Source organism: Meleagris gallopavo, chromosome 5, assembly GCF_000146605.3.
Source record: "Meleagris gallopavo isolate NT-WF06-2002-E0010 breed Aviagen turkey brand Nicholas breeding stock chromosome 5, Turkey_5.1, whole genome shotgun sequence".
Lineage (NCBI taxonomy): Eukaryota > Metazoa > Chordata > Aves > Galliformes > Phasianidae > Meleagris > Meleagris gallopavo.
The window spans coordinates 11,599,019-11,610,585 of record NC_015015.2 but is presented as its reverse complement, the minus strand read 5'-3'; the positions used below and the strand labels follow the sequence as shown (position 1 = coordinate 11,610,585).

General features: G+C 42.6%; 1 long non-coding RNA gene across 1 annotated transcript; it reads right to left on the bottom strand.

Moving 5' to 3' along the window:
• Positions 1-9: 9 nt before the first annotated feature.
• LOC109367681 lies at positions 10-9,791 on the bottom strand. The gene is made up of 3 exons (XR_002114987.1): positions 9,446-9,791; positions 4,698-7,954; positions 10-4,600 (listed from the first exon to the last, which is right to left on the bottom strand). It is a non-coding gene; the product is annotated as an uncharacterized LOC109367681 (long non-coding RNA).
• Between the last annotated feature and the right edge of the window lie 1,776 nt (positions 9,792-11,567).

The following is an 11,567-nucleotide window of genomic DNA, read 5'->3' as shown; positions in this document are numbered from 1 at the left end:
AGAAGGGGAGGGGAAACAAAAAAAGGAGGAAAAAAGAAAGGAAGCGTGCAAAATGCGGGCGGGATCGGCGCGGAGCGGGGGGTCGGGGCTTCTGGCTAGCCTCCTTCCCCCCCAGCCTGGCTCTTTCTTCTCTCCAACACAGCGAGAGGCTGAAGCCAAAGCGAGAGCCGAAGTAAATAAACAAAACAAAAAGCCCTGAGCAGCAAGGAGGCACACGCACTCCCAGGAAGGCAGCCAGCCGCGCTTGGGGTGTGCCGACTCTGCGTATAAGGTAACAGAAAAGCCAACCTGCAGGAACGGCCACGCCGAAGCCCTCCAGCTGCAGGAGCGCTTGGTCTCAGCATCCGGCCATCCTCCTCCTCCGACGCCGTGACTCGAAGCGCCCAGGCGATGTGCAGCCCTGACACGGAGGCGGGCGCGCTCCCGGCTTCACGCGTGCATGCAGAGCGAAACGATCAGCCCCGCGGCAAGCGGAGCCCCGAGCTCCTCCAGAAGAGGATGACGGCCCTGTCGGCGCTGGTCTCAGCCCCCCGAGGGAGGTAGGACTTGACAGGGGATCCGGTGCAACACGGTGATCGCAGTGTGGCGCGACCCCACGCCTTTGACTGCCGCTGCCTCTCCTGCTCCCCGCAAAACCCACGGGTCGGTGCTGGACGAGGGCGGGAGCTGAAGTGGAACTTCGCACCTCCTCCACCGCCGTGAAGAAGATGAAGCCAAGCATTCACCTGGAACCTTGGTAGTGGCAGAGTTAAAAGACACTCAACTTTCTGAAGCCAAAATCACATGAAGGGATAACGTGACCAATATATGTGTCTGACTTTCATCCCCAAGCCTGAGTCACCCATCTACAGCAAAGTGTGATGTAAAGCTCAGGCTCACGCTTCTGAAACCAGAAGTGCTGAACCAGATGCCTGAAGTGCCCCGCTTCCCCACCCTTAGCAGGAAAAGGCAGATCCTTTTTCCCTCTAGCACACATCCTCAAAGCCAAGGCCCAGATCCATGGGGCTCCTCATGCTGTGCAGCAAGGCAGCTTCCACTCTAAAGAGCAGCCACTCACTCACAGATTTAAGAAAATTAAAATTCCTCCAAAACAATAATCTCAGCTTGAATGAGGGAAGTTTCTCTCATCCACAGCCTCCAGTTAATTGCTGTCAGACTATGAGGGTTTATCCCACGCCACTCATGCCCATGTACCTGATGTTATTCAGTAAAGGCAGTAATTTACTGAGCCAGCAGGATGCAGAGCAACGTGCACCATGCCTAGCTGGGAATAGATCAAGATGTGGGAGCAGTATCTGTCTGTCCTCTTGCCTTGAAGATCTAGTACAAGATAAGACTATAAACAGATCATAAACTAGACCATAAACAGATCAAGTATGCTAAAGCTGCCGTCAGTGCTTAGGCAAACTTGGAATAGCCCAGTGCCCTGCAAAACACGCCCACGTCAGACACTGCAGGTGGATAGCAAGCACCCTCACCCTCTGGGCCAAATTCCCACCCACAGCAAAGCACCCAGCACTTCACGCAGGGTCTCAGCCCCTGGGCTCTGACAGCACTTTTCTAGATGGTGGATAAGAGAGAAAAACAGCAGCACACGGCTAAGTCTCACAAAGAGTAACAAATCGATAACATTACCACAATCTCTACTATCCAAGAGCTCCCACGGCCTTTTTCTTCCCAATAGATAAGCCCCAGAATCACTTGCATAGGTAGGTAATTATTACATTCACATGCATTCGTAGAGATTTCTGCCATGATCTGCAAGGTGTAGAGCTCTGTGACGATTCCAGCTGCCTTTAGGTTGGTGAGGATTTTGACTTAATCCTCACCAGGATTGCAGGGTATTTCTATACTGCATAACAGGGCACGATCCAGCAGTGCCAGAGGAAGCGTTTGGCTAAAGCTTCTCAGACAGTCATTCCGTGATTATTTCACCATTCCACTGCCAAAGTACTGTGCAGAACTCATCTGATAAGACTGAGCATGCAGAAGCGCTCCTGTCAAAACAGGTAGAGGGCCTGAGAAGGGACACACAATGTCTGTGCTCTGGGACAGTGCATGTGTCATTAATGGTGTGAATAATCAAAGCAAAATACTCACTAGTGAAACTGTTAATATCTTTCACATAAAATGGAACCATCAGAGTAAATTTGCATCAGACTGATGCTTTGCATCACATGGTCATGGCATTTCTGATGTGGTCCAGGGAGCCCTGAAATTGGATTTGCTGTGCTTTCTGACCTTGCACCAGATGGATCCTCAGACTCTGCGTTGAACAAGAAGAGTTGCATCCATCACTTCCCTTTGGATGACTGCCACAGACAAGACCTGGACTCATACTCTCCTTTATAAACCCCACATAGGAAAGTGTGGAAAACAAACAATGCGAGCACTACTATATTTAAATGCTATTTTCCACAGCCCTCTAGTGCCTATTTGGGTAACAGCTATTCAGAAGGCAAGACATCTGCTCGATCTGTGCTAGTTATGATTGCTTTGCTTGTGCTGCTCATGCAGACAAACCTGAGCTGCCCAGAAGACCCCCACGGAGCAGCTGTGGGTTACTGAGCTCACAGCCCAACTGTGCAGGCATTTACCTGGTGTTCGGGCTGGGGTTTGCTATGTGCACCAGCCTCTGTGCTGGCAACACCTGAGCTCCTTTGCTTAAATGTCCTTCATCAATGTCCCCAGATATGAAAATACCCTTTGACAAAAGCTCTCTGGTGGCTGCACCCAGAAGTTATGGTTGAGGTCCTTTTTGGCTTCATTTCTACTTTGCAAAGAACCAAATCTCCTTTTAGAGGGTCTGCAGCTGTAGTAATTCCTTAAGACATTTTCCAGCGTTCACAACACTTACATTTTTCACCACAGCAATAAAACTGTCCTAAGAGAGCTTGTAAAGTAATGTGAACTCTATCATAAGCAAGGGTAACAAAACCAGCAAAGCACAATACGCTGTAATTGTAGTGCTGGGTGAGTGAAATCAGAGTGATTCACTTGTGTTACTCCAGTCCAATTACAAAACCCAGAGAGCTTAACAGTTGGGGCACACAAAAATCACATCAAATGTATTTTTATAACAGTCCTGAGAGATGTGTGACAATGCTGTATCAGAGCTGTTTAAACATGGCAATAAAGGGAAACAAAGAGGTGTGCTGAAGCAACAGACCTTGCTTGGTGCACTCAGGTTGAGAGCCTGCCATTTACTCTAGGGAATGACTGCAACTCTTTCCTCTTCAAGTCCTTCACCTTTGACCAACTGCTGAGCTGTTCCTCCGAAAGTCATGGGATCCCACCAATGTGAAATGCAAATACCCATTTTGTAATGTCCACAAGATTCACATTTTATGCTTTCCTGTATCTCACAACATATCTTCAACAGTTCTACAAGCTCGTGCTTGTGATTAGAAAGGTTATTACATACCATAAGAGCCATCTGATATATTTATTAGCCTCCATTAAAATGGAAATTGAGAGAGCAATTGTATTCATATCATTGTAATTAGTACAACATCTCCACAGCCATAACCACATAAATCAGACATCAATGAATGGCTGTTAGCATCACAAGATACTTGCCTTAAACCCATGACATATAGATAGACAAGAAGCAGGAAGCTTTAAAACAAATGTATTACAAAAAAAGAAATCAAACGTGAATCTTTATCTTCAGGCATAAACTTAATCACAGCTGCATATGATTAATGATACAAAAAAGACTGCTCTTTACCCATGTGCATTTTCCAGTGCTAAGTTCCTTAGCAAAAATATTTGATGCCATAGCTGGATAGAGCAGGAGTTCCTCATTCACAGATCACAGATTGCATCTGTTCAGAGCCCAAAAATAAGAGCTAAGCATGTTTGCTCATTTTACATTTTGAAAAACAGACCTACTGGTAAACCTGGTTCCTAATTGCAGGTTTGCTAGAATGGGTCTCCGGGGAAGTTAGAGAAAGCATCAGCAGCTCCTGGGAGCTTATGGAGATTGGAGTCCTCTTGTGGCACAAGGTAGAGGAAAATTGTCAGCAAATGATGACTGCTGAAAGTTGGGGCCCTGCATGGGAGGCTGCATGGTGAATCACAAGTGCAGGGAATATGAGCTTTGCAAAGACTTCACGCCACACTGTGGAGCATAAAAGCAGCAGTGTGAAGATTTCACAGCTGGCAGTGGGCAAGCATCAAAATGAGCAGAATGCCACCTTGTTTTGATACTGCAGGCTGCACGTCTGTTTACTTATCAACTCCTGCCTGTTACTCTGTGTTCCCTGCTGAGATGATGTTTTTGGCAGGTTTTTTTTTCCCCTCTGTCAGCAAAGGTAATTTTTCCTGAGTGTTTCAATAGTAAGAACTTTTCTCCTGGCTAATATATTCACTGTGCAGTGCTGTAGGGCTGCTCCTGTCCTTCCTGTCAGCCTGCTGCTGAGTTGGGTGAATAATGCAGTTCTACCATCTTGTTAAGATCTCGCTGTCCTGTATTCCGTCTTTTCAATTGCCTTGTTTTCCTACCTTCAATAGTCACAGAATCATAGAATCGTAGTCCCATGAGTTCAGCTTACACGTGAATTATGGATGTTGGTCATGTGAGCACTGTGGTCCCTGTCTGGAACAGTATTAGAGAAGACAGAGTAAGTAAATAATCTAACATTCTTTCTTTACCCACACACACTGAGGTCAGAAGATTTGGGCAAAGTGGCTACCTGGTATGGGATTTCACTCAATGGGCTAAGATTCCAGAAGGCTCACAAGCCATTCACTGCTCTGCTGGTCCTGTAAAAGAGGGTTTCAGGAACCAGTTTCCAGCAATAGGTTGAAGTAAAGACTTTCAAGGCAGTTTTGAAGACCTGTCTGCAGCAAAATAAAAGATAACAAATGTTCTCACGTGCTTTGTGTTCCCTGCATGACCTTATATACCTGGATAGGTGGGTATATACCACTTGAGGTTTACCTGTGATTCTTTTCTTCATTTCTTATTGCTCATGTGATATCTGTTCAAATCAAGCACCACCACTTATTTTATTTTCCACTGAGTGTCAAAGATAACAAATTAATATGAATACCTGCATTATGGTCTTGGTGTAAAGAAATAATTTCAAAGAGAACTTGCTAACCATCTCTTCTGGAGACCTGGGTAGTAACTAGCTGCAGCTTGACGGGCTGATCTCATTTGGTGAGCAAGGTTCCTTCTGTAGCTAACAGCAGACTGGAAAGCAGCCGGGACATCCAGGATATGACAAACTGTCCAGTGAAATTTGGGCTAGATTTCAAAGCCCTTGATAAACATGACATGAAACCAAATTGCTATTCAAAAACATTCCAATAGCTCTTGCTCTTGGTAATGTTTCAAACTAATTGCTAAGCAAACCAGCTGTTACAAAGTCTTGGAGGATATAGGTAAAATGTCCTCATATATGTAAATACTTACATGCACACAAACATATACGTAGATGAACTCTGTGTGGCTGGATCATATTGGAATACCCTCACCATTATGGATAGCTGACGTGTTTCTAGATGATAACAGATTATCTCATCAGCTAATGGGAAATGTCCAAAGTCAAACTTTCAAAACTTCCAGTTTTTTTACTTTGCTTTTCTGCCTGTCCCAGATAAACTTTGAAACAGATGCCAACAAGCTTAATCTGACTGAACTGAATGCTGCTGTCAAACAGGAAACATTACACGTAAACACATTTCTTTATAAAAGATAGAGGTACACAGGTCTTCACATAGGCAAGTAACAATCCCCCTATGGCCTTTTACTGACTGAGTAACACTCTCTCCATAGACAAATGTGGATCTTGGCAGACAGGCACACCTTAGTCCTGCTTCATTCATTACTTCGTTCTCTGCAGAGAGGAGCATTTTGATTTGCAGATAACTGAATCTAATGCCTGACATCCATCGTTGGCTATTGATCTGGAAGTCAGGAAGACAGTCACAAATCTGATCTATGGGTAGCTTTGCAATAATGCTGTGTCATTTTCCGAAGTTTGTGGCTGCTTCTAAACATTACAGAATATGTCTGTTCTCATACTTGACCCCTTTCATTTTGCCTGACTCTTGACTCATTCTCACAGCCAGCTCATCTCCAATAAATCATGGAATCTCTCATTGCCTCCTTCTTGCTTTGCTCTCTGAAATCCATTTCTGTATACATCTGTGATCAAGCAAAAAGTCTCCTTAACTGCTGCAATTAATTTTATGAGTTCTTATCTATTGCTGGTGCCTCCCATGAACTTCAACTTGCCCACAGGGGCTTGAAAGATATCAGGATATGAAAGAGTATGATGATATTTTCTGCTGCTGTTGAAGGAGGGCTGGCTTATTGCTTTGTCTGCACCAAGGGCTACCAATATTTTTTCCTTCTTTTGCTGAAGGTAGGGAGACCCGTCCAGTGTTCCTGTCACAAATTAATTGTAGAAGTAAAACAAAAAAGTGTAAAGTCTCAGAGAAAGATTTTCTTCCCCTTAACTGATCTGACAGTATCAAAGCCTATGCTCTGAATTACAGCCCAATAATGAAACATGTGAAGGTTCGTTTCAGAACAAAATTTCCGTCTCTTTTATGCCATAGAGAACTCGATTTGATCCCACAGCTATTGACTAAATCTGTGCTACTGAAGTCCAGACACAAAGGCAGTCTCGCAGAGGATGGCTGGATTTAGCTACTATTCTAGTCTTGAAACTGTGGAATAATAGCCTGGGAAGTATGAGGTCACTGCAGAGAACTGTAGATATTTGCTCCGTCACTTTGCAAATAAAATTATTGATATCCCTGTTGTTTTCTGACCTAATGACTTTAGTTGTCCCACACGTATTTATAACATCTCCTGATCCACTCATATAGTGAAATCAGGGCTGCTGTGTGCATGGCTTTCTCACCCTACTGGTACATAAGCAAGGAGGAACAGATCTGCATGACTAAGCTGTTGGTACTGAGGATGCAATATCCACACTATTTGCATTTCAGAGGGTTGGCTTTGGAGGAGCTCTGATCTTGTACTATCAAATGAATCAGGTATGCTCCGAGAGTACATCTCCCCATACTATTTCATTGAGTAGGAATCCAGATTCCTGTACTCTGAGGCTGCTCTGGCTGTGAATCAAATAGCAGCAAGTAAAGATGATCAGGAGATTTACCTCAAAATCACATTGCTGATCTGTCTAAAAAAAAACAGAGAGGCATATATAATATATGAGCAGTGTGCTGACTGAAGAGAGATAATGATGGAAAAATATACTGCTGAATCTAAATAGGCAGATTTTAGAATAACGTGACACCTTACCAATTGACTGTTAGTAGTTCCCTAGATTTGTATAACAAAGCACATTGCTTAATCTTTCAATCACATGCTCTGTTGGTTACCTGGTGGGGAGGATCAGAATCCTTGTTCCTAGTTCATGTCTCAGGGATGACAACAGTTGTGGGACACCAGTGGAAGCAGAACCCATAGCTGGGATAGCTATTCCCAGACATCTCCTGGGTCTCTGCTGAGAGCAAGCCTAGAAATGGGGCCAAATGGGGGTGCTTTCTTCAATCAGCCACTGTCCTAAGGCAGTTTTATGCTGCAATTTGGAAGATGAATTGTGTTAAATGTAGCTTTTAATTTCATGGTAGTGAAACAAGGATTAAAAGTGAGACTGAGTCTTATGGATAGATATCTTTCTATAACAGCAATCCATGAAAAATGTACCATAGAAGTGAACAACAAATGTTCTCTGTGGTTATGAAGAGCTTGAAATTATAAAATATACAAATAAATGAAATGTGTTAGTTTAAAGTGTTACTACTTCTTTTTATAACTACGTGACTCAGGACTAGAGTAATGTTGGTCATACAAGTCTGAATGAAACCAGAGCTCAAGACCATCAGTGCTTTCTTTCTACATAGAACAAGAGACCTTCTGGGAGCCTGTGAGATGCAGTTAATTCTTGTCCCACTTTCCAGTAGATCCCTGGGTACAAAAGAGAGAGCAGAATAAAGAAAAAAAGTCAATTATTTTCTTTAACTGACCTGAGGAGAAGACAAATAATTGCTCTTACACCTTGTAGTACCTTGCAAAAGTATCTTAAGCAGCCCTTGGTCAAAGGATTACATGGAGTTTTTTTTCTAAGAAGAGTAGAATCTAAGTAAAACTTCCTGGGCATGGTGTCACATTATAATCTTAAAACTCAGTCCATTTTCATCAGGGCTGAGCCAAGCATCTCAGCCAGCTTGTGGTTATGCAGTAAAACTCTATGCTCCTCAGAACCCCATCAAAATTTTTCATGAAACCAGATGAAATCAGCCAGAAAGCTCTTAGGAGACCCATATCAGCAGAGATACATACACAGAGCTCTGCTGGGTCAAGTCAGAGTGAAGTCTGGCATAGAGATCATCGTCAGCTAAGGGTTTGGAGAACATTCCGTATTTCCTTTCCTCACCTGAGAAGGCTCTTTGGAAGTTGGATCACTGGATTATGTCAAATGGGTTGGTAGAACAGTTTTCTCTTCTTTTGAATATGCACTGCTTCTTACAAATCCACTTACACGTGTACACACAGTTTATTAGTGAGCAGATGTTGCTTTTCACAAAATTGTGGAGCTATCATCTGTGATGAATACTACTAAATAGTTTCAAAAAGCCTATTCTGCAAGCTAATACAAAGTATACAGCCTGAAAGAGAGAGGAGGGCCTGGTGAAGAAAGTAAGATCCTCATCAGACCTGGTCCCACTGCTGAGCTCTGCTACTGAATTTCTCTGTGCCAAATGTTATTGGTTCATAGCTCTTCATATGCAGAATGGAGCCTTTCCCAAAGATTTTTTAACTTACATTTCAAACTCTTGACATCAGGGGGTTCTTACCCTCCACATCTAGAACTGTAATTATTCCTATTCTGATAAAAAATAGCATTTTGTTTCAGTAATGCATGTTATCATTCGTAGAGAGAAATACAGGCATTGGCTTGTTCTCCTCTATCACTTTTTCTGGTTTTACTGGATTATTCTTTTAGAAAAACAAGGTATTTCTAAAAGCACCGATGTGTTTTTAGAATGGAAGATATCTTCTTAAATTAAAGGATCTGTAAAGTAGTAATGCTGTGTCTAGAGAAATGGAAAATCAGTCAGAAAAGAAGCCTCTGTTTTGGTGTTCAAGCTGTTGACAGCATAGGGAAAAGAAACAAACCAACAAGCAAAAAACCAAACAAATAAACCAACAACAAAGATCTCCCCATGCCTTTTTTGACAAGTGAGTCAGGAAGATATACCCTACATAAGGTAATGCTAAAAAAATAATGCCAAGAACTGGTGGTAATTTCTCTTCCCCACCCTCTCTTTTTTTTTCTTTTCTTTTTAACAGAAAGAAAAGCTTGCTTGGTATGCAAACTGGGTGCTTGCTAGGGGGAAGCTAGGGGTGGAAATGCAGGGGAACACTGGCTGGGGAGGAAACAGGCTCACTTCTTACCCAAAGCACAGGTAAATGGCATTGGCTCCAGAAGACACAAAGGATTAGACACCTGGCAGTTGCTTGGCAGACTCTCAGCTCACTTGTAAAAGGAAATTCTGTTTTGTTAAAACAAAAAGGAAAATTTCTAAACTGAGTGTATAAATAGACTTCTGTGAGCTTGTCTGTGCAGATTTTAGTTATACTGATCTAAGTAAATGACTCGTGTTAGACCAGACCAGACATTCTGGTATTAGCTGAAAATTGGATTTTGCCGGGATAGCTATAAGAATTCATGCAGCAGCACAAAGTAAAAAGGGCAAGCCTTGATTTTAGACACAGAGTGCCCTCTTGGGAAGTAGTTCTGGTTTAATTACACAGGTTGAAAACGTCTTCTTTTCCTTTTCTGTTACAACCATCTCAACTCGATAAGCCATGTTTGAAGAGAGATGGAACTGATTGCTCTGCTGTATAATATTCCCCTTCACCTGAACAAATGCCAAGTCATCTGACAAGTATTGCAATTGCAATGCCAGTAAACATTAACCATCTCACTTTTCAAGAAACCGCACAAGAAATTCAAAGGACTAAAGGACAGGGACATGTAGAAACATTTCCCAGAATACCAAGCTTGAAAAGCTGCTGGCATACACAGGACAAATGTTTAAATATATTAACATATTTATATTTAAATATATTTAACCTGGGAAGGAAATGGGAAGGTAGAGTTCTGGAAGATGTGGAGGTGGGCTCAGCTTTCAAACCCTAGAAAAATAATGCTCTTGTTAACATGATGCTCTCTTGTTGCCAGTCCTGATGAAAAAATGAATTTTGAAATTACTGAAGTCAGAATTATTAATTGCTCTGTATGAATTCTTTTGGAGGAATTGTATGAGAAGTTTCCTCTGAGGGTTTCAGATAATTGCTGCCAGTTTCTTGACCACATTGTGATGGAAAAAGCAAAATTGTAAATCACCTCTGCAAAAGCACATAGGTACAAAAGACATACTACCAACTAGGTCTGAATATAGCTATCCTCTACCCCCATTTTTCCAGAGCCACCACAAGACCCAACAGGTTCACCAAAAGGAGGGCAGTTAGAAACTCCATTAGAGTGTCACCAACACAGTGACAACCCAGCTTGCACACATGCAAAACAGTATTTTAAATATCATACTGCTTAGACCGAGCTGAATAGGCTCAGCTCTCTGCATGCTAGACCTCATGAAATGCAGTGAGAACAGTTTCAAGCTCAGCCACGCAGATTGAGGAATGCATGTTAGCAACTATAGAAAAACCTCCCTGTAGCCTTCACACTGGGCACGTGTGAGCATCACAGCTCCTGTGAGCACCTGTGCAACTGTAAAAATGTACACAGAGACAGTAAGAAAGCAAAATAACTACTCAAAGTGAGAGTCTTAGCTCTGCAAAAAGTTGCCTACAGAAGTAAATCTTATTTCCCTTCACAAACCTCCTTGAAGGAACATGGCTGCTCCCTGCAGCAGCTGTTTGACAAGCACAACACACACTGATTTAGTGACTACACATTCCTACTCACAGTGCTGCCTTTTGGTACTTATTTCCAACTAGGAAGGCAAATCTTTAATAGAAGGAGGAAGTGGAGTGGAAGGGCAAACTAGAGATAGATGAAGTTTACTAAAAAATTATCTAATGTACAACAGCAAATGAATTAGCAGAGAAAATCAAGCAGTCTTATGGTATTTCATGCCTATCAATCCCATAAAGGCAGAGATGGTTGACTGTCCAGCAACCAAAAGGTGTGCAAGACCAGTTAAGAAAAAAGCAACACAGCTCCTCGTTAAGTGCTCTGTGAAAATCTAGTAACTCTAGATGGAAAAGGCCTTGTAAGTCAGCCCACATTTTCTCTGAGTGTTCAGAATCACACGTGCATTTAACTCTTCTATTTCACACTCCATTTCTAGTGATAAATGCTCGTGTTCTAGATGGATGAAAGCTGAAAAAGATGCTTTCCACTCACAGTGCCATTCTGATAACTCTGAGCTAAAGGCTGAAATCCTTAGCAGATTAGAGGCTGCAATAAAAAAATGAATAAATGAAAGTGGGGAATACAGGTGAGCCAACTCCTACTGATTATATTTCAGTGGATGACAATGCATGAGGA